Here is a 24,245-nt window from a genome sequence, read left to right on the forward strand (position 1 = left end):
ATTGAATGACATTTGTATATCAAGTCACTAAATTAGGAAATGAACTATTTTTGAGGTCAAAAGGTCAAAGGTCAACTCAAGGTCAAATTTTAAAATTCATCAATTTTCATCTAAAAAGCCGTCAATCTCAACTGTTTGACTTGAAAACTGAACAGCATTTGCATATCGAGTCACTGATTTGGGAAACATACTATTTTTGAGGTCAAAAGGTCAAAGGTCAACTCAAGGTCAAATTTTTAAAATTCATCAATTTTCATCTAAAAAGCCGTCAATTCTCAACTGATTGACTTGAAAATTGAACAGCATTTGCACAGTGAGTTACTAAATAGGGAAACCAACTATTTTTGAGGTCAAAGGTCAACTCAAGGTCAACCTTCCAAAATCATAATTTTTCATCTGAAAAATCGTCACTTTTCTTCCTATTGACCCGAGCATTGATGAAGATTGTCAATTTTAATCTTGTTGAAATGGACAATTTGCTGTATCAATGGAAAAAAAAATTCTTGGGGAGGGGGGGGGGCGGATTTTGCAAGTATTCGGCTCTGCATGACGTCTTCTTGTTTCTAATATTGGTGATATTATTTATTTGCAATTTATTTGTAATCAAAATAGGTCCATGTGGTATAAAGCTCTAATGTCTAAATGGTCAAGGGTTGAAGCTGTCTAATCGGTTTGAAGGGTGTAAGAGCTCTAAATGGTGTTAAGGTCTAAGCAGTCGAAAAGGACTTAAGGCTTAAAGGTTATAAAAGGTTGGAAGGGTGAAGGGATCTCAAGGTATCTAAAGTATTGAAAGGATCTTAAAGGTAAAAGTGGTCTTAAGGATCTTGAGGATCTTCAGGATCTTGGAGTTTATTGGGTCTAAAGGGTCTTATGGGTCTTACACGTCTTCAGGGTCTTTTGGGTATTCTGTGTCTTTAAGGGTCTTCATATTTAGGCAGTTAAGACCGAAAAATAAGGCGTATCGTTCATTTTTTCAGGAAACCACCAAATTTGGCAAAGATGTAGTATGGACCTATACAATTGTTTTCCTGAGGGACACCCAAAAAATCAGAACCCCTGGTGGCCGCCATATTGAATTTCAACATGATCGCCCTCTGTGACCTATTTCCCTCAATAACTTCTATACTATGAGCTATAACACCACAGTTCCAGTGTCTTACCCCATGTTTTCATGGTCTCTGAATCCAATGGGATCAATTGCATAAAGATTGGCATCCATCATCTTTAATTTCAAGATGGCCGCCATGGTGTTTCCATTTTCCTTGAATCTCTCATAGTATTTTAGGTAAAATTTCAATTCCAAATGATACACATTGTTGTATTGGTCTCTGATAACAATGGAATGGTATTAATTAATCAAAGTTACACACAGTTGCAGTTTTAACTTAAAATATTGTGGGCACTTGAAAGGTGGAGGCTCTCGCACAGACGCGTAGTACTACAAGCACTGTCCATCGTAGTCACACAGTGATGTGCAGGGCAGATTTGCCCTGGAGCATTTACAGTTGCCTTTACAGGCCGACTTACAATGGCAGCTTGTAAGCTCTGAACATGCCTCCTGTAGCAGTGGTATTGTGGTCCAAATTTGTGTCCAAGAAGTCCCTGTTTTCATCCAGCCCCAATCAGCTGGTGATGGAAGTTCTGGGTAGGGCACAAGTGCCTGACTCCATACGTGTCCAGCCGGAAAACATGCACGTTTTAGGTGTTGTTCGAATGCGTCTGCTGTTGGGGGAATGTGATCAATTGTTCTTGCCTTCTTCGTGAACAAGTGTCGGCGCATGTCATTCACTGTCTTTATCTCGGTAGTCCGGTCATAGAGGATGGCAACATATCTTTCTATGCTCTGTAGTTCCATAGTAATAGCGTCCACAGATGGCCTATAAGCAAGAGCATGAAAGGTCTGCGTGATGCTGGGGTATGCCTCCCAAGCCTTCCAGGCTGTCTTTTTCCCAATTTGGGCAAAAAATGACTGTGTCGCAGCCAGTGAAGGCATGAAATAATGGCAAAGACTCGGACTTCCTGCGGCCAAGGCCGGTGGCAATTTTATGGATGGCAAGGTAGCGGTAGCTTTTACCAGTGCCAATGGCAATCAAGAGTTCCTCCACACCGTGTGACTGGTAGGTAAAGTAGTGTGCTATTGCCAAGACCACAATATCAGAATCTACAGTTCGAATCAATACCCGTTTTCTCCCCCTTTTCACGGCATCCAGGACATTTTGTTGGATTTTTTGAATTTTCTGAATTTTTGGGCGCCCCTCAGGAAAACAATTGTATAGGTCCATACTACATCTGTGCCAAATTTGGTGCTTTCCTGAAAAAATGAATGATGCTTCCTCTTAACGGCCTAACTATCAGTGTATTTTGGGTGTTCAGGGTCTTTTGGGACTTTTGGGTATTTTGTATATTTTGCATCTTTGGGGTCTTTTGGGTCTTCGTGATTTTTTGGGTATTAATGGGTCTTCAGGATATTTTGGGTATTCGGGATATTTTGGGTCTTCTGGGTCTTTAAGAGTCTTCAGTGTATTTTGGGTCTTTTGGGTCTTTTGGGTATTCGGGATATTTTGGGTCTTTGAAGTCTTCATCGTCTTTTGTGTCATTGTCTTTGAGGGCCTTTTAGGTATTTTGGGTCTTCAGGGTCTTTCGAGGCTTTGAGGTCTTTTGGATCTTTGGGGTCTTCGAGGTCTTTTGCGTCCCCTGGGTCTTTAAGGGTTTTTGAGGTATTTTGGGTCTTTGGGGTACTTTGGGTATTTTGAGTCTTTGGGGGTCTTCTGGTTATTTTGGATCCTCTGAGTCTTTTGAGTCTTTAAGGTCTTCTGGGTTTTCAAGGTTTTTTGGGTCTTTGTGGTCTTTCTGGTCTTAAGGGTCTTGGGCAACTTAAAGGATCTTCAAAGGTCTCAGGGACCTTTAAGGGTCTTCTGGGTTTTCAGGGTCTTTTGGGTCTTTGTGGTCTTTCTGGTCTTAAGGGTCGTGGGCGACTTAAAGGATTTTCAAAGGTCTCAGGAATCTCAGCATTCTAAAGGGTCGAAATTAAAAGCTATATTCCAACAATATGTAATTAATAGACGTATACATTAATCGACAGGATGCAACCAGCGTTCAAACAGTACATAATTAATAGACACATAATCACAGCTTCACGGCTTTACTGGCGTCTTCGGGGTCTTTTATGTCTTTGGGGTCTTCCGGTTATTTTGGTCCTTTGGGTCTTTTGAGTCTGTAAGGGTCTTTCGGGGTATTGGCGATCTTAAGGGTCTTGGGGGACTTAAAGGGTCTTCAAAGGACTAAGAGATCTCAGCAGTCTCAAGGGTCGAAAGGTATATTTCGAAAATCCGTAATTAATAGATGTACATAATTAATAGACAGGATGCAACCTACATTCAAACAGCGTGGTATTTATAAACACATAATCACAGCTTGATGGAAGAATGGACGGCTTCACAGACCGTGTTTATTGGTTTTATATACACTACATGGCCAAAAGTATGCGGACATCCCTTCTAATTAGTGGATTCGGCTGTTTCAGCCGCACCCATTGCTGACAGGTATATACAATGAAGCACACAGCCATGCAATCTCCATAGACAAACATTGGCAGTAGAATGGGCCACTGAAGCTCAGTGCCTATCAACATGGCACAGTCATAGGATGCCACCTTTCCAACAAGTCCCTTCGTCAAATTTCTGCCCTGCTAGAGCTGCCGAGCCAACCCTGCTAGTCAACTGTAAGTGCTGTTATTGTGAAGTGGAAATGTCTAGGAGCAAAAACAGCTCAGCCACAAAGTGGTAGGCCACAAAACCTCACAGAACGGGATTACCGATTGCTGAAGCGGGTAGCGCGTACAAATCGTCTGTCCTTGGTTGCAACATTCACTACCATGTTCAAAACTTCCTCTGGAAGCAACCAACATCAGCACAACAACTGTTCGTCGGGAGCTTCATGAAATGGGTTTCCATGGCTGAGCACACACACACAAGCCGAAGATCACCATGTGCAATGCCAAGCGTCGGCTGGAGTGGTGTAAAGCTCACCGCCATTGGACTCTGGAAAAGTGGAAATGCGTTCTCTGGAGTGATGAATCATGCTTCACCATCTGGCAGTCCGATGGATGAATCTGGGTTTGGCGGATGCCAGGAGAACGCCACCTGTCCGAATGCATAGTGCCAACTATAAAGTTTGGTGTTGGAGGAATAATGGTTTGGGGCTGTTTTTCATGGTTCGGGCTAGGCCCCTTAGTTCAAGTGAAGGGAAATCTTAATGCAACAGCATACAATGACATTCTAGACAATTGTGTGCTTCCAACTTTGTGGCAACAGTTTGGAGAAGGCCCGTTACTGTTTCAGCATGACAATGTCACCATGCACAAATTGAGGTCCCTACAGAAATGGTTTGTTGAGATCGGTGTGGAAGAACTTGACTGGCCTGCACAGAGCCCTGACCTCAACCCCTTCAAACACCTTTGGGATGAATTGGAATGCCGACCGCGAGCCAGGCCTAATCACCCAACATCAGTGCCCGACATCACCAATGCTCTTGTTGCTGAATGGAAGCAAATCCCCACAGCAATGTTCCAACATCTTGTGGAAAGCCTTTCCAGAAGAGTGGAGGCTGTTATAGCAGCAAAGGGGGAACCAACTCCATATTAATGCCCATGATTTTGGAATGAGATGTTCGACGAGCACATACAGGTGTGATGTTCGGGTGTCCACATACTTTTGGCCATGTAGTGTTTGTATAGAGATATTCAGTATGGACCGACAAAAGGCCGATACTGAGCTACACAAACCGAATGACAGCTTTTCGATTCGAGTTATAGCAACTCGATGCAAATTGAAGGTAGTGGAATGTATTGATGGAATCGACAAAGAGATGATCGAGGTAAGCCAGACAAGTGTTCAACCTCTTTTGTTCTGATGATGGGTTTATGCTCGAAACATCAGCTTCCATAATTGGTTACGACAGAGGACTGAACGTACCTCGGTCAACAATCTGTCAATTCCATCCATCGCTCCACCAGACCACCGACGCAGATCGACATTATCCCTCACCATCGAGACTAGATATTCGTTCTATTGGAGTAAATATTTGTTTTAATGAGTTTTTATAAATGCCTCATGGAGTCATAATGTTTCCTAACAAGAGACAGTGCTAATGTTGTAATTTCATTAATTTAATGGAGAATGGGTATAAAAATATTAGTACACAATAGGTGATGGTGAACAGCAGCAGGGTTGTAACTACCGGAATATTGCAGACATCGATGATTTTTATTTTATTTTCACTGCTACATTGCCTGGTGGTGTAATTCACCTTCTACTTTTGGTATCTGATACCATGATACCTGTATTCCGAATATGCTATCCACTTCATTCTCCTAAACCATTACTCTCATACCTATTATTTCTTTGCAAATTACAAATCTCCGGTTGACAACTTTGGTCAGCTGACATTTAAAGGTTATAAATATGCTTCTCATACCATCTGCTTGCTCCAAGGTCAGTTTTAGAACACAAAGTCGAAGCAAGAGGTTGAGGCAAAGGTCAAAGTTGAGGTGTAAGTTTGCTCGGCACATAATTCTTCCATGAGTCTGGATTTTATGTACGTAAAATAAGAGCACCCAATCAAATGATTTCTAGTGTTATGAAATAAAAAGGTGCAAAGTCAATTCACTCCATTAAAAGCATTGCCCTTTTAACCCCCATATTCTGCTAACTACTTTTTGTTTTTTTGTTTTTTGTCTTTTTTGTATACAGAGTCGAGGCTCGTGAAAGAGCTAACATTTATCAAGCAAACAAATCAAACAAACAAGCAAACAAAGTATATAAAAAGGGGAGCGGTCGACAAGATGGGGAGAGAAGGGGAGGAAGCACACAAACACAACATTTGAGAGCAGGGACATCGGGAGATGTTTTTGTAGGGAGAGGGCCTGGGGGGAGGCAGGATAGGTATAAAACGCAAGGACACCAAGGACTTCCAGGAAAGAAGTCAAAAGTCACATAAAAAAGTGGATTTGGGGTGAAATTAGCGGGGGTAGAAAAGATCAAGGTTTTGGATTGGGGAAGATAAGAGATGGTGGTGAACAGCCGTTTTAAAGACCTGGAGGGAGGAGTGGGATTGAAGAGAGTGAGGGAGTTTGTTCCAGAGGCGGGAGAAAAGAGGAATGAAGGAGTGAAGGTGAGCAGAGAGTCTTGATTTTGGCAGTTTAACCATAAGAGTTTGGCAGTTTAACTCTCGAGACAATTTCATCCTTTCATTGAGGTGAAAATACGAAATTAAAGTAATATGACATGACATAAGCAGCAGTAACACCATCCAATAAAACATGACAGCTTTGCACACAGAACCAAAAGCAATCCAAATGGCTAAAAACAAAAACATATATATATATATATATATATATTGTTACGTTTGTGGGGGGTAGGAAATACCTTAGTCCAGGTAGAATGCTTAGGTAGTGTGCTCCGACTGTCGTGAAGATGAGGAAACCTAGATGTATCATAAGTAGGAAATTTTAGTTGACCGTATGTCGTTGAAGAGCGTATGTCGTGGAAGAGCGTATCTTCGTCCCCATGAGATGGTGGGGTTTGTTAATGAGCAAGGGATTAGGGGTAAATTAATCCCCTGTATGTAATTGCCTCTGTAATATTTTCCTGTGTTCCTTATGACACCGCAATACACACCATAGCCAAGCCAAGCAATCGACGGCATAAGTAATGACACTAATTAAAAACCAACCGGAAACCAAGCATCGAACACGACCGCTGGTGCCGCAGCCACTACATCACCACTTCAATCAGGCTGGAACATGGAGCCACACCCCGAAGAGCATTGGTCCGGGATTTGATTGGCACAAGGACTGGTAAGATGGAACTCGCTGATCGGAGCCGACAGAAACGTCGTGGGATGACGTCAGAGCCTCAAGTACAAAATAATTGGAACAGCGGACATTTTTCTTCTCGTTCTGGATCCCATAGTGAACAGTCGCTATTGCTCATGCACAAGGAAGATTTATCAAGAACGGTCATGTTCCGACATCTTCATAGTGATCATGAGGAAGAGGAACTGCGGACTGAGAACTGTGGTTTCCCAAGCAAGAACACGAGTGGATGGGCACGGCCTGCTCCCGAACGAGCGCATTTTCCCGCCAAGGACGCGAGGGTGTTTCGACGATTCCTGACGAGATTTAAGAGCCGATTTGAGATAAGTGCCACAGACAACACATATTTATTATCCAGTTATATTTCCCTTTGTCTGTATTCGGGTCTGTTGGGAGCGCTCCAATTAGAAATATAGTTTTATCGTGCCTTTTTCTTTGTTGCCGGCAATTTTGTTAAGAAAGCCAGCATTTTCTTGTACAATGTAAATCCTGTGTCGGTTGAATTAATTATTACAGGTTTAAAGACTGCCGGTGGGATCCGTGAAAGTAAGGTCTTCAGCCTCCCTCCCTGTGAGTATAATGAAGGTCGGCCATTTAATTGAACGCCTCGGAGATAAAGCTCATTTAGTCATCTGTGTCACCCTGCGGTGTTCACCAGAGGGTAGTCACATGACAATATGTATACATATATATATATATATATATATATATATATATATATATATATATATATATATATATATATATTGTGAGAAACCACCGGTGAAACCACCTGTTCTCACCCAGATTTGGTGCCCCGCCCACCACGTGACGTGACCTCCTTTGAGCCTCACGCGATTGGTGGAGGGTCAGAGGGAGCGCGGTCACCATCTTGTGCAACGGACGCGGCTCGAAGGCTCCGAGTGGGAAATCTCAAAAGGGCTTTCCTTGAATCCTCACGACAGCCGAGTTGGGCTGGTCGATTACAGTTCGGTATTTTACGAGCGAGTAACTCCGGAAGAGAACGAGTGATTCCCGGATCTCGTAGATTGGAACCGCGAGTGATTGCCTGCTTCGTGTTGGAGCTGCTGGCCGACCGTTCCTGCCGGCCTTGTGCGGTGAATTCCATCCTGTTACCCTCCGAGTCCCGGAGATCGTCGATTGGAGCCGCGAGTGATCTTACCTGCGTCCTGTTTGGAGCATCTGTTGCCGACAGTTCCTGCAGGCTTTGTGCAGTTTATTCCATTTTGTTACCTTTCATGGTTTTGTGATCGAGCCAATAAAGCATCGTGCCTTACCCCTAGAAGGCCGATTAAAACACAATTGTGTTTATTGAGTTCTCTCTGTCCACTCCGTGGACTACTTGAAGCCCGGACATTAACGTCCGTATTCCGTGCTGGGAACCATTTCACAGCCGGGATCGCGACAAATGGGTTGCTCGTCCTAGGATCATTCAAGTAAGAGACATTCGAATTGAGACGGGAATTCTGCATCGGCATCTTCTTTGCATCTGCTCACCAGCGGACGCCGTCTTGGAGGAGCCTTCTCACCAGCGGACGCCGTCTTGGAGGAGCCTTCTCGCCAGCGGGCGCCGTCTTGGAGGAGCCTTCTCGCCGTGGGACGCTGTCTTGGGTGGTGCTTCACTGCCGAATAAGTGAATAGCTTCGGATCCCTCCAAACAACCGACAAAAAAAAAAAAAACGTGAGTATTTGTACGTGGTATTTTTCTCATTGGCAATTTGATGTGCGGTGGTGATATTGTGTAGTTCGTGTCGTATTTCCCCAACAGAGCGTTGTGTTTGAGCGTTGTGTTTTGTGCCTTGTCTTATGATAACTCGTAGCCAAGCTATGTCGACCAGAGAAGTGAGAGTTCAACCTGATCATGTTGACAGTCGCGTGGGTAGCGATGCGAGCGACGCAATCAGCCTTGACCCAGTCACTAAACCCGATATGTTAGGAAGCGATTCCATCATGACTAAATGCATGCGTTCGCCCTTCTGGACCGGGCTGACTCCGGTTCAACAACTTGACATGTATAAATGGGAGAATGACAGGGCAGAGGCAGAGCGTGCGGCAGCAGAGAGAGAGCGTGAGAGAGAGAGAGAGCGTGCGGCAGCAGCAGAGGCAGAGCGTGCTGCGGCAGCAGAGAGAGAGCGTGAGAGAGAGAGAGAGCGTGCGGCAGCAGCAGAGGCAGCAGCAGAAGCTGAACACGTCAGAGAGCATGAGTTGCGAATGTTGACTGAACGACCGCGGGCAGAGGGGTCTGCTGCAAGAGTCCCGGAAACTGTTCATGTTCGTTTGCCGGACTGGACGGGAGACACGAAGCCAGAAGCGTATCTGGAGATGGCGGAGAAGTTGTTGGCTGCCGGTGGCATTGATGAGAGCTTGTGGGTCGGCCATCTTGTGAGCCATCTATCTGAGAAGGCGAGGGAGGTATATGCGAGGATGGCAACCGAGGACGCAAACAAATACAGGGCATTGAAGGCCGAGATTTTGAACGCCTATGCGGTGTCCGCATGTATTTATAGGAGAAATTTTTTCAGCTGGACTCGTGAGTCCAGTCAAACCTATGAGGAACATTCGCGGGCCTTGTTGGAACAGCTGCAGAGATGGTTCAAGGGGAGCAAGGTTGAGTTACCTCAAGCGGTTGCGGAACTCCTGGTGCGTTACCGTATCGATCAACAGCTTCTGCATGACTTAGCATTGTTTCTTGTCGACAAAGACACTGTTTCCTTGGCAGACTGCGTCAACCTTATTGATAAACATGTTTTGGCGTGCAAAATGCTGCAAGCCACGCAGTCGCGTCGTAAGACGGAGGAGTCTGCGATCAAGACCGCCCCCCCCCCCCCGTCTGCCCGGTGGCTGGATCGAGGGGAGGGGTTCTCCGATGCCCTCCACTGGTGGCGGTCGCGAGCCGCAGACCAGGGCAGGGCCCTGGTGCGATTTCTGCAAACGCGTGGGGCACGGTGAAAACCGCTGCTTCTCTAATCCCGCTAGTCCGGCCTACCGAGGCAACCCTCCTGTTAAGTCGGAGGGAGATCAGTGGAGCTCATCCGCCGGGCCCTCGCACACGACGGTGGCATCGGTGACCGAGGTCACTGCCACCGAGGCTAATTCCATTCATCCACTGTACCAGGATTATTCAGGGACAGCCTTAGTGGGTGGCCCTGATTCGATGCTGAAGTTTGAGGCCCAATACCTTCGGGATACTGGGGCGACACGGTGTGTTCTCCGGGCGGGGGTAGTTCCGGCCTCTCAGATGCGTTATACCGGCGAGTATACCCTCCTTCGGGGCATTGACCGGGTTCTTGGCCGGTATCCCCTTGCCCTCCTCGAGGTCCGGAGTGACATTTTTAAGGGTCCAGTGACCTGTGTGGTGGTACCCTACTACCCGATACCCGGGGTCTCCTTGCTGATTGGCAATGATGCCATGGCCAGGGAGGAGTCATTGACTCTGACCTGTGGGGGGGTCACTAGATCCCAGAGTAAACAGGCGGAGAGAGTGGCGGAGTCAGACATATCTTCACTCTGGCCCGAGGAGCCTAGCGCCTCGACTCCAGTTCCCGACGGTGACGTTGCGTCAGCTGAAGTCCACCCGAGCCTCCCGTCAAGCCACCCTCAGGTGCCGTGCTCCTCAGGGACCGCTCCCGCCATGTCGCGATTCAGCAGGAACGCTAATGCTAAGGTATATGTGGGAAACCTGGGCAATGGAGCAGCGAAAGCCGAGCTAGGGAGGGTCTTCGAACATTACGGACCACTCCGCAACGTATGGGTTGCTCGAAACCCACCTGGATTTGCAGTTGTTGAGTTTGAAGAGCCACGAGATGCTGAAGATTCGGTCAGAGCCCTTGATGGAAGGTTAATTTGCGGATCGCGTGTGTGCGTCGAGATGTCGAATGGCATGTCGCGGCAACCTCGTTTCAGACGCCCTTTGGTCCGCAGGCCTTTCGACCCGAACGATCGATGTTACCAGTGCGGTGAAAGGGGTCATTACGCATATGACTGTTGTTCTCGACACCGGAGGAGTACCCGCCGCTCTAGGTCTCGGCCCGTTTCCTTCCTGTCAACGCTTCCCCCAACTTGAGTTTGGCCCCCTTGCCTCTCTATTGTGCTTTGTGTGAAGTGTAACTCTTGTAGGGTAGATATTAATGTGGTGTATGGTGTTAAAATTTGTGTGTGAAAAAAACAAAAACCAAACTGGTTCATTGTTAACCTGTTAATGCCTGTTAATTGCCTGTGCGTTAATAATTGCGTTATTGTTGCGCTATTGCGTTGCGTTGTATTGTTGCGTTGTTGCGTTATTGTTGTTAATAAGGGTTAATAATTGTTAATTGCGTTAATTGCCTGTTAGCGATTACCGCCATCATCTTGCCATGTGATTTGCACCTACTACAAATACTGGTTTTAAAAACGCCGTCTATTCGACGGGGTTTTTACTTAGGGGGGGAGGACTGTGAGAAACCACCGGTGAAACCACCTGTTCTCACCCAGATTTGGTGCCCCGCCCACCACGTGACGTGACCTCCTTTGAGCCTCACGCGATTGGTGGAGGGTCAGAGGGAGCGCGGTCACCATCTTGTGCAACGGACGCGGCTCGAAGGCTCCGAGTGGGAAATCTCAAAAGGGCTTTCCTTGAATCCTCACGACAGCCGAGTTGGGCTGGTCGATTACAGTTCGGTATTTTACGAGCGAGTAACTCCGGAAGAGAACGAGTGATTCCCGGATCTCGTAGATTGGAACCGCGAGTGATTGCCTGCTTCGTGTTGGAGCTGCTGGCCGACCGTTCCTGCCGGCCTTGTGCGGTGAATTCCATCCTGTTACCTTCCGAGTCCCGGAGATCGTCGATTGGAGCCGCGAGTGATCTTACCTGCGTCCTGTTTGGAGCGTCTGTTGCCGACAGTTCCTGCAGGCTTTGTGCAGTTTATTCCATTTTGTTACCTTTCATGGTTTTGTGATCGAGCCAATAAAGCATCGTGCCTTACCCCTAGAAGGCCGATTAAAACACAATTGTGTTTATTGAGTTCTCTCTGTCCACTCCGTGGACTACTTGAAGCCCGGACATTAACGTCCGTATTCCGTGCTGGGAACCATTTCACAGCCGGGATCGCGACAATATATATATATATATATATATATATATATATGTTGGAACCCATCTGTGGATCGGTCCCATCGGCCGATGGGTCTGACCCATCTGTGGATGCACGAGAAATGACAATGCAGACCCATCGGCCGATGGGTCTGCGCCATCTGCGGATGTGTTGTTCACCTTGAAGGAATGTGTTGACAGAATGGTGCTCTTCAATCAGGTACACAGTCATTGGAATTACATGTGGTAGGAATTTAACAGAGATGATTTTAAAATGTTTTATTTAACTTTTATTTTTAAAATTTAAATTTTATTTTTTTATTTAATTTAAATTTTATTTTATTTAATTTAATATAAAGGAATTTAACATTCCCCTCCGCCATTATCAGAAGAACACCTAATGTTTTGTATGAATGTTGAGTATGTTATGTAAAGCTTTACTAAAACTGCCATGTATCTGTTAATTACAAAATGTATTGACAAAATGTATAAATAGATGGGTAGAAATAGATAATAAAACATTTAAAAATCATCTCTGTTAAATTCCTACCACATGTAATTCCAATGACTGTGTACCTGATTGAAGAGCACCATTCTGTCAACACATTCCTTCAAGGTGAACAACACATCCGCAGATGGCGCAGACCCATCGGCCGATGGGACTGATCCACAGATGGGTTCCAACATATATATATATATATATATATATATATATATATATATATATATATATGTATATATATATATATATATATATATATATATATATATATATATATATATATATATATATATATATATGTATATATATATATAAGATACAGTGTATATATTGTTGCGGATATGAGGACTGTATTTTTTTGATTGTGTTGTATTGTGGTAAATTGGTGATGAATATTGCTTGAGTCTGTGCCTCCTGCCTCCGGAGCTGTGTAAAGGTCAAAAGGGCGTCCCATAATTAGTCCACAAGCATACACGTCAGCCAATCATAGAATACCCCTGTTCGATAGTTATATCTTATTCTGTGTTTTAGGGTAAGGCTGTGTCTCCCATTAATAGAAGTACTCCATTGCACCAAGTGAAAGAGATAGATTCCCTTCATTCCCATTCCCAAAACCTCCGTTCCCCCTTTTCGTCAATTGCCAACTGCATTTTGGGCGGTTTTCCCTTCATCCGCCATTGACCACGAGGCAGGGTTGGGGAAGAAAGGCGGGTCCCCACCTCATCATAGAGGGGAGGAGTGAACCAGCCCTTTCCGACCAACCCAGAACGAGGGGTTGGCTTTAGAGGGCGGAGAGAGAACGTTTTGGGGAGGTTCGCAAAGGGTCAAGGGTGGGGCTTATATAACCCGAGGCAGAGGCCCCCGGAGAGAGTCGAGGAGGGAGGAGATCAGAAGACAGAAAGGCCTTGAGTTGGACTAAGCAAGAGAGGAAGTTGTTGGACTGGGTGGGACTAAGAAAGAGAGAGAAAGAGTCCTGAAGCTTGTGAGGGAAGGAGAGAGAACCCGTCACACCAACCCCCCCACCAGCCGCGTTGGCTCCACCAAGCGTTCACCTCCACCAAGCTCCACGTTGGCTCCACCAAGCGTTCACCTCCACCAAGGCTCCACCAAGCTCCGCGTTGGCTCCACCAAGCGTTCACCTCCACCAAGGCTCCACCAAGCTCCGCATTGGCTCCACCAAGCATTCACCTCCACCAAGCGTTCACCTCCACCAAAGCTCCACCAAACTCCGTGTTGGCTCCACCAAGCGTTCACCTCCACCAAAGCTCCACCAAGCTCCGCGTTGGCTCCACCAAGCGTTCACCTCCAGCCATCCACCTCCTGCGATTCCTGTCATCATTCCCCGCGTGAGTCTGTCTTTTGTTTGTTCTGTCCTGGGTTAATTAAGACTGTAGGTAAGCTAGTATTTTCACTGTGTCACCTGCGTCTTATGTGCTGTAAATAAACGTGACTGCTTTCTTTTTGCTTATGTGTGTAAATAGTAAATAAAATTAGTAGTATTTCCAAACCTTTCTTTGCCTTCGTCTTCCTCTTTGCATTCGTCGTTTTAGTCTTTTCCCTCATTGAGCAGCCGCGGTGCGATCCGGCCAACGTTTGGGTGGAATCGGGTTCTAATCGGAGAAATAACTGTTCGGTCGCGGTAATACCAACCGCTCGGTAAAATAACATCTATAACCGCGTCCGCAACAATTGGTGTCAGGAGTGGGATTCGAACCTGGGACTAAATTTATTTAGCCCAAATTTTGGACACCAATTGTGTTATTACGGCAACAATTGGTGTCGGGGAGTGGGATACGAGGCCCGAAGCGCGCTTAACGCGCTCAAAATTACAAAGTGCTGGAAATTTGTGTTGTTGTAAAGGAAAACCCGAATTTTGAAATCGCGCCATGGCTGGTCAAAGCGATCGGATGCCGGTGGGTGAGCTAGAGATAGACGGGGTGGAATCGACCCAGGACCTTGGGGAAATGTATATGGAGGATGTGGTTGAGGGGGTACCAGACGCGCAAAATGGCACTCTTGCGCACGAGGTATCAGGCGCGCAAAATGGCGCCTTTGCGCACGCGGTTACAGCGGCACCAAATCTAGCCGCGCCCGTGACCGTAGCAGCGCCGCTGGGGAATTCGGACCTTTTTATGATACAAATGGGGGCCCTTATGGAGAGGCTAGAAGCCAAAATGGGACAAATGGGGAACCGGATGGATGCTCAGGGTGAGTGATTAGAGGGCCAAATGGGGGTAATGAGGGACGAAGTGAGCGATTGGGGGGAGAAATGGGGAGCAAAATGGGAGAAATGGGGGGCAAAATGGGAGAAATGGGGGAACGGCTAGAAGCTAAATTTGAGGGGTTAGACTACGGGATAAAAGAGGTAAAGAATGGGTTAACGGGGGTGGAAAATAGAATGGCTGCCCAGGAGAATCAGTTAGAGGGGGTGAAAAATGGGTTAATGGGGTTAGAAAATAGGATGGAAGACAAATTGCGGGAAATAGGGGAGCAATCCGCCCGGGAAATCGAACAGATGGGGAACCAGATGGAGGAGATGAAGGAGGAGATACGACGAGGTGTAAGTGAGGTGTGCGAGCGACGAATGTGTGCAAAGGTGTTCGGTGGTCAGGTGTGTGACCAACTCTGTGAGCGGAATGAGTGTACCTGGGTGTGTTAGAGAAGGTACGACGAGGAGCATGGGAACAGCTGGATGTATGGGCAAGAAAGGGGGTAGCGTATGCATGTAAGCATGCAGGTGAGGCATCGACGGTAACCGGGTTAGCGGTTAGAGCGACTTATAGCCGAATCGGGCCCTCGGTGCGTGCCGGGCTTCGCGTGCCGCGAGAACCAGCGGGGATCCGAGCCACGGCGGGTTCGAAAGGACCGCCGTACGCGATCCACGCTGGGCCTCGCTTGGAACGGCCGCGTCCGTGCTCCACTAGGCGGAGCGGGCAGCCCGATAGGAAGGGTCGTCATGGCGACCACTTTTTATTGAGACGTTCCGGCAGGTCGAGATCGGGCAATTGGATGGCTCCGCGCCGAGGTGGTGCGTGGGATCTCGGCACGAGTAAGCCCCCGTCCCTGCACCGAGTGCCGGACGCATCCAACCGCCGGTACCAAAGAACCCGCATTCATTGCTCGGCTGTACGAAGCCGGGCTGTAGATGTGAATTGGCGCACCGAGAGGATCTAATAAGTAGACGGGTAATGAGGTTAGTGTTTTGGCCCCGAAATTAGGAAAACAAAATTTGATGATTGGTACAGTGATTGGCAGATGATTGGCAAAATTTTTGATTGGCTGAAATTTGGCGAGCAAAATTGATAGTGGGACCTCCCCGATGTGGTGGGATGGGCAATCCACCATCCCTCACAGAGGGGGTAAAGGAGCACTAGTCTTATGGGGTTGATGGCAGTGAAAACTAGCCCGGGTGGGTTAGGATATTGTGTGTAGAGCCCTAGAAGATGACATGAGGTAACGTTAAGGTTAGTTAATGACTGATACCTGTAGTGGGGACGCAGGTAGATTAGTGTGGATGATAATGACGAGGGAGCGCAATAGTTTAAAGGGACGACTGGGAAGCGCAAGTTTCAGAGGGGAGTAGCTAGCTGAGATGATGCCGTGTGGGTGAGGATTGAACAGGTGTGATGTAACAGGTGTGATTGCACAGGTGTGCAACTGAACAGGTGTATGGAGCAGTGTATGAGGGAGTAGTGGTGATTGCGTGTTGTGTTGACCAAATGGTCCAGGAAGAGAAGGAGGTTGCAGGTGGCACCAGGTGTGAGTGCACAGGTGTGCACCAACAGGTGTGTGGAATACATGGAGTGTGGAATATCTGGAGTATTGGAATGGATGGTCGTGGAGTGAGTATGGTGGAAACAATGGAGTGGAGTGGATGGTGCAGCGGTGTGAATGGGGGGGAGAGTGGACCCCCATCACGAATACCCGGGGCGAGTAATGTAAATGTTAGGTAGAGGGTATAGGTAAATTGTGGTTGGATATTGGCATCTGTGGTGCGAGGTGAAAGAATGGTATTTGGATGGGTGCATTAGTGTTGTGGAAATGGCTGGGCATGTAGCCTGTTAGTGTGTGTAGTTGGTTTGGGCACTCCACCACTGTGAGGATGGCGGCCAGGTGAGGCCGCAGGTGGGCTCTGGGAGCCGGTAGTTGTGGGTGGGGCCCGAGGATCCGAAGGACGGACCCGGGTAGCCCAGTGCCAGAGGGCACCAAGGGGTGACAGAGCCAGGAGGGGCCTTCCCCAGTTAAATAGGTTAGGGTGAGGAGCAGGTAAGCTCGGGAGGCAACTGCAGTGGTGGAGGTGTGCAGGTGGGTAGACCTGCTGGGAGAGCTACACGTCACAGCCCAGAAATTGTGCAAGGGCACCGGGAGATGAATCGGGGGAGTGAGACCCCAAATTGAGAAGCACCACAGTTTGGTCAATGGGAATTTGGTTTTTAGAACCCATAGTGTAAGTTGGCCAATGGATTGGCAGGGAGAGACCCCGGGTAGTGTAAAGTGTGTTAAAGTCATTTAGAGGATAGTTAGGATTGGAGTCTCCTCGCACCATCTGCATCCACTCACCTGAGGTGACAGGTAAATCCACACCATGCCATGTTTTATTATTTTTCAATTAATGCAAATGTTTGGAATGTGAGACGCATCATGACGTGGGTGTGACATTGTGCTTGATGTTCCATCTCTTCCTCCTTATGAGGGTTGATGACGAATTGGGTGATGGCAAATTTTGGTTAGAGGGATTGTGGTGACGAATTTGATATAGAGGAAATATGGGGAGACGTGACAGTAGCGACGGATTGGTAATGTGTAGATTTTGTACATATGGGGTAAGGGCAAGGGTAGTGTAGGTGACAAGGGGGTGACGTACGGTAGGGACGAGCTTTCTCACTTCGCCCTCCGTACGCATTTCGCCTTGCATTGCCTTATTTATGTGTACCCTTGTGACCTTACGCCTCGCTCCTTTGTCTCTTTTGTCTCCCACATGACCTGTGCGCCATTGGGCGCCGAGGGGAGCGTGCGTGAGTCGGCCATTGTGCGCCCGGCACTCTCAGAACCAGCTGTCTGCATCGATGCACCACATTATGGACCACATGTCTGTGGCCGAGCACCACTGATGGACCCCATGGGTTGGGGCATGGCCCCTCTGCTGGAACCGGCCATGAGGGCCCGAAATCTTGCTGGCGGACCTAGGCCACAGGGCACCGATGCCCCACAGGTGAACCACACGTAGTCGGCCCTGTGGGCCATAAATAAAATAAATAAAACGGACACATTAGGTGCATTCTTTTATTGCAAATAGGCCGCCAGTAAGAAAATGAAAGAATGACAACAACTGGAAGACAATAATAATAACCAGCAGAGGGAGCCAAAGAGCAAGAGATCACCTGCAGGGTTAGGGGTTGTTGGTTTTATTTTCTTGAACAATGGTGACTGCACCGATTGGTGCTTGGGTGTGTATTGGTGCATTTTTGGGTGCTTTAATGGTGCATTGATGCAGAGCAGACTGTCTCCCCCCCAGAAAGAACAATTACAGGTCCTGGGTTAGTGTTGTAAATAAAAGCAGAGTCATTGTAAATAATGCTCCCCACCGTCAATGTATAGTTTGAAGACCATTCCGCAATTCGGTTAACTGTGGGCGTAAGTCTGTTAGGCAGGGTGCAATGGAGCAGCGGGACACATTTATTTATGTTTTAAAAACTGTCGCACTCAGGGTCAGGTTAAAAGTAGAGGGAACTACACCTACGTGTCACACTAAATAAAAGTTGTAGGCCCGGCCTGTGCCTAAGAGGAGGAGGATGCAGTGTTGCGGATATGAGGACTGTATTTTTTTGATTGTGTTGTATTGTGGTAAATTGGTGATGAATATTGCTTGAGTCTGCGCCTCCTGCCTCCGGAGCTGTGTAAAGGTCAAAAGGGCGTCCCATAATTAGTCCACAAGCATACACGTCAGCCAATCATAGAATACCCCTGTTCGATAGTTATATATTATTCTGTGTTTTAGGGTAAGGCTGTGTCTCCCATTAATAGAAGTACTCCATTGCACCAAGTGAAAGAGATAGATTCCCTTCATTCCCATTCCCAAAACCTCCGTTCCCCCTTTTCGTCAATTGCCAACTGCATTTTGGGCGGTTTTCCCTTCATCCGCCATTGACCACGAGGCAGGGTTGGGGAAGAAAGGCGGGTCCCCACCTCGTCATAGAGGGGAGGAGTGAACCAGCCCTTGCCGACCAACCCAGAACGAGGGGTTGGCTTTAGAGGGCGGAGAGAGAACGTTTTGGGGAGGTTCGCAAAGGGTCAAGGGTGGGGCTTATATAACCCGAGGCAGAGGCCCCCGGAGAGAGTCGAGGAGGGAGGAGATCAGAAGACAGAAAGGCCTTGAGTTGGACTAAGCAAGAGAGGAAGTTGTTGGACTGGGTGGGACTAAGAAAGAGAGAGAAAGAGTCCTGAAGCTTGTGAGGGAAGGAGAGAGAACCCGTCACACCAACCCCCCCACCAGCCGCGTTGGCTCCACCAAGCTCCGCGTTGGCTCCACCAAGCGTTCACCTCCACCAAGGCTCCACCAAGCTCCGCGTTGGCTCCACCAAGCGTTCACCTCCACCAAGGCTCCACCAAGCTCCACGTTGGCTCCACCAAGCGTTCACCTCCAGCCATCCACCTCCCGCGATTCCTGTCATCATTCCCCGCGTGAGTCTGTCTTTTGTTTGTTCTGTCCTGGGTTAATTAAGACTGTAGGTAAGCTAGTATTTTCACTGTGTCACCTGCGTCTTATGTGCTGTAAATAAACGTGACTGCTTTCTTTTTGCTTATGTGTGTAAATAGTAAATAAAATTAGTTGTATTTCCAAACCTTTCTTTGCCTTCGTCTTCCTCTTTGCATTCGTCGTTTTAGTCTTTTCCCTCATTGAGCAGCCGCGGTACGATCCGGCCAACGTTTGGGTGGAATCGGGTTCTAATCGGGGAATAACTGTTCGGTCACGGTAATACCAACCGCTCAGTAAAATAACATCTATAACCGCGTCCGCAACAATATATATGGCGTTAAGTCAGCAATCAACCGGGATTCAAACCCAGGATCCTAGGATTCCAAGCCAGCACCCTAACTACTAAGCCAACACCAGGCTTTTATGTTATATATATATATATATATATATATATATATATATATATATATATATATATATATATATATATATATATATATATATATATATATATATATATTATATATAATATATATAATATATATATGTATTATATATATATATATGTATTATATATATATATATTATATATATATATATATATATATATATATATATATATATATATATATATATATATATATATATATATATATATATATATATATATATATATATTAGGGTGGTTCTTATTCTTATTACTCCGATTCAGAATAGGCACACTGTATCCCTGCGCATCGTAAGAGCGTGACCAAGGGTTGGTGTCAGGAAGGGCATCTGGCCATAAAAACATTGCCTCAAACAGTGAACCATGATTGTCATGGGGCCCGCTAGGCTAACCCCCGCTCTAGCGGGGAAAAATGGCCTTAAAACGATCATTCATTCATTCATTCAGGGTGGTTCTTAGCTACATAGGGCAAAAAACATTTTTGAGTTGTTATTACTCCGAACCTTTAATTTTTTTTGGTATTGAGGTAAAACTTCTGCATGTGAAATATTTTGGAATACATCAAGCTTTAGGGGTTGCACAGTGACTCATGTTTGCGAACCACTCATTGTTGCCCGATAAGCGTTGATTTCCTGCAATAGGGAAACCTCTGGCGATGTTCTGTCACAACCTGAAACAGATACTGGGTTTGCTGTTCATCCCTTGTCAGGAGACGATTGTACTCTTCAATGAGAGCAACTGCATACACCAGAGTACAGCTGTACTGCATTCAATTAACTTAAAAACAACTTTAAAATGTGCAGTACATAGCAAGGTCATAGGTCGACTGTAATGGTCAAAATTACAAGTAAAGCAGTGGAGAACTAGAACAGCACTCAGTAGAGAGCATACCTCTACCTGGTTGGCCATATCACTCAATGGTGATGAATTGCTTTAAAAATTACACCAGTTGGATCCAGATGCGGATCTTCACCAAAATTGAATCGATTCTTCCTTGTCAAACACACAACCTGTCCAACAAGTTTCGTCCGAATCCGTCCACAACTTTTTGAGATATTTTGTTCACAGACAGACAGATCAACGGACAGCAAACGGACAGACAGGGGTGAAAACATAACCTCCATCCACCTTTGGTGGCGGAGGTAATAAATAATCAACTCCAAACATTTATGCGAGCCAAATATGTGAAATTACAAACTCCGTGTGCAATCCCTAAATTTAGTCCAAATGGCTTAATTTCACCACAAGGGTTTGTTCATGCATAAAAAATTTTTTAAGTGTAAGGAGCATGACTCTTTCTAAATTTCAGTTTGCAGAACCATCCTAATATATATACGAGTATATATATATATATATATATATATATATATATTAGAATGGTTTCTCATAGCCAAACATATATATATATATACACACACACACACACATGTCTCATATCAATCATTTTCAACCCACCAATAAATTGTCATAGCTAAGTCAGAGGACCTGCCAGGCAGCATTAATTGTGGTAGACTTTAAATATCCCAAAGTGTCTTTACACGCCCCCTCAGCCGCCGGACCAGTTTCATCGAGTATTGGCGAGTCATCAGTCACAGCAGAAACAAACGCACACCACCGAGGCTCGCAACGCACACAACCGAGGCTCCCAAGCATGTACCACATGCAAGGTCAATAATAGCAGTCAACAAATAAATAACAAGACACAATCTAATCTCTCAACCAAATTTTGAGAGAGTTGGAGGGAATTTTTCTGCACAAGTCAAATACTGTGCTCATGCAGATCAAAAAATAGTCTTTACTTTCTGGTTTTCTGCCTGAAGGGAGGTTCTGGCAAGAAATGCATGTATTCCTTGGGAAGGTGAGTTTGCCTTTGCTGTCCCAGTAATAGTTATACGCCAGGAATTTGGAATTTGTTTCGGGTAGCTAAAGCTATAGCTTGTATACTATTCGCAAAAGACAGTGTAGGATCCTAAAAGGACAGTGTAGGACGCCGAGTTCAACATTCATTTGTGGGACGACAAAGACATTGATGAATTGTCCTGACTGCAAAAACATCAGGGTGAATATAGCTGGGTCAAAATTTGAATCCAGGCTGGATGTCTCAGAGGCAAGTCTCTACTGATGTGTACCTCTAGACTCTAGAGCCTAGGCTATCGGGCCAGCCGCAGTCATATTAATTCCCAATAATGTTGATGCAGGTAGTATAGTCTTGGCATGGTGACATGCACAAGAAAATATTTCAAATGGGCCAGGTGAAAGGAGGCAAACCACAAGGTGTGATGATGTGTTGGCAGGTCACTTGATTAGTTTCCACAACGATTTACACAGAGAGTACTTTTGGATAGCAAGTCACACCTTCAGATAGTGAATCATGCTCACATATAGGACTGAACCAAATGCTTGTGACATATTAACACAGACTTAGTGTTCAACTAGTCCCAGATGGATCAATCCTCTGAAGGTGACATCCTGACATGCATTCACGCACACCTCACCTCTCCATACTACGCATTTACACCAGACTAACCCTTGCGTGTGAACACACCTCAAGAGAGACAAAGGTCGTGAGTTGGTTATGCTTTCGCGTGTTCCACTCTGCAGATCTCGCAATTTTAATGACTTTGTATTGTCCTAACTTCAAACTTTTCTTTGTATGTGTGATATCTATATTATCGTGTATTGGGTGTGTGTTTGGTATCATGAAAAGCAACTAACATAAAGGAAACAATACCCCTAACCACCCTCAGAACACAACCAAGCGTTTTAGTAAAGCCAATTTTGTTCTCTTTTTTTTAAATACTGAGACACTTCCTTTCTTTTGAATACATGATATTATCAAAAGATACTGTGTAAGTGAAGAAATACAGTGCCTTCAGAAAGTATTCACACCCTTTTACATTTTTTCACATTTTTTTTGTATTACAGCCTGAATTTGTAAATGGATTAAATTTAGATTTTTTTGTCATGGATCTACACATAATAGCCCATAACGTCAAAGTGGAATTTTTTCCGAATTATTTTACAAAATAATTAAAAATGAAAAGCTGAAAAATCTTGAGCCAACAGGTATTCAACCCCTTTGCTATGAAACTCCAAATTTAGTTCAGATGCATCCGATTTTTTTGGATCATCCTCGAGATGTCTCAACAACTTGATTAAGTCCACCTGTGGCCAACTCAGTTAATTGGACATGATGTAGAAATAAACACACCTTTCCATATAAGGTCCCACAGTTGACAGTGCATGTCAGAGCAGAAACTTGACCATGAAGTCTAAGGAACTCTGTAGAATGCCGAGATATAATTGCTTGGAGAAATAGATCTGGCGAAGGGTATGAAACAATTTATAGAGTGTTGAAAGTTCCCAAGAGCACAGTGAGCTCCATATGGAACTACTCAGACTCTTACTGGAGCTGGCAGTCTGACAAAACTGAGCAACCGGGCAAGAAAGATCTTGGTCATGGAGGTGACCAATCACCAAATGACCACACTAATAGAACTACAGAGGTCCTTGGCTGAGATGGGAGAACCTGCCAAGAGGACAACAGTTTCTGCAGCACTTCACATATCTCGGCTTTATGAGAGAGTTGCCAGACAGAAGCCACTCCTGAGTAAAAGGCACATGACAGCACACCTGAAATTTGAAAAAAGGCACGTGAAAGACTCAGAGAGCATGAGGCAAAATATTGGGTGGTCTGATGAGACAAATATTGAACTCTTTCGCCTGAATGTAAAGCGCTACGTCGGGCGAACCTGAGCACAGCACATCACCCATCAAACACCACCCCTAGCTTAAAGCATGGTGGTGGCAGCATCCTGCTATGGGGATGCCTCTCAGCGGCAGGGACTGGGGGACATGCAATGATAGAGGGAACAATTAATGGAGCCGAATACAGGAAAATCCTTGAGGAGAACCTGCAGCAGAGTGCAAAAGATCTGAAACTGTGGCGAAGATTTATGTTCCAACAGGACAATGACCCCAAGCATACAGCCAAAGCAACACTGGAATGGCTTCACAACAAGAACGTGAAAGTCCTTGAGTGGCACATCCAAAGCCCAGACTTGAATCCCATCGAGAATCTGTGGAAATACTTGAAGATTGCTGTTCACTGACGCTCCCCTTCCAACTTGACAGAGCTTGAGCAAATTTGCAAGAAAGAATAGGAGAAACTACCAAAATGCAGATGTGCAAATTTGATACAGACATACCCAAAAAAACTCGAAGCTGTAATCTCTGCAAAAGTATTGACTCAGGGGATTGAATAATTATGTACATTACATATTTCTGTATTTCATTTTTAGTTATTCTGTAAAAAGAATATTTTAAAAAATCAACTTTGACATATTGGGGTATTATGTGTAGATCAGTGACAAAAATCTGAATTTAATCCATTTGAAATTCAGGCTGTAATTCAAAAAATTGTGAAAAAGTTAAGGGGTGTGAATACCTTTCAAAAGGCACTGTAGGTGCAGTGTTATTAATTCACAAACATTCATTCAATTTATCAAAAGGTGTCACTAACCCTCACAGTTGGTACATAACAGGTGTAATATTACACATATCAGGGGCTGGCTGACTGCATACTCTCAATATTGTTGACCTTGAACTAATCCATGACAAGCACAAGAGCATGGCAAGGTGCATCGTTATTCTGGG

The 24,245-nt window shown here is 45.6% G+C and overlaps 1 protein-coding gene across 1 annotated transcript in view; it reads right to left on the reverse strand.

The window, feature by feature from the left end:
• The window catches only part of LOC137432431 (bifunctional heparan sulfate N-deacetylase/N-sulfotransferase 2), a 493,706-nt gene that overhangs the window by 363,364 nt on the left and 106,097 nt on the right, over positions 1 to 24,245 (reverse strand). The window lies entirely within an intron of this gene.

This window comes from Myxine glutinosa, chromosome 8, assembly GCF_964187855.1.
Source record: "Myxine glutinosa chromosome 8, kmMyxGlut1.1, whole genome shotgun sequence".
Classification (NCBI taxonomy): domain Eukaryota; kingdom Metazoa; phylum Chordata; class Myxini; order Myxiniformes; family Myxinidae; genus Myxine; species Myxine glutinosa.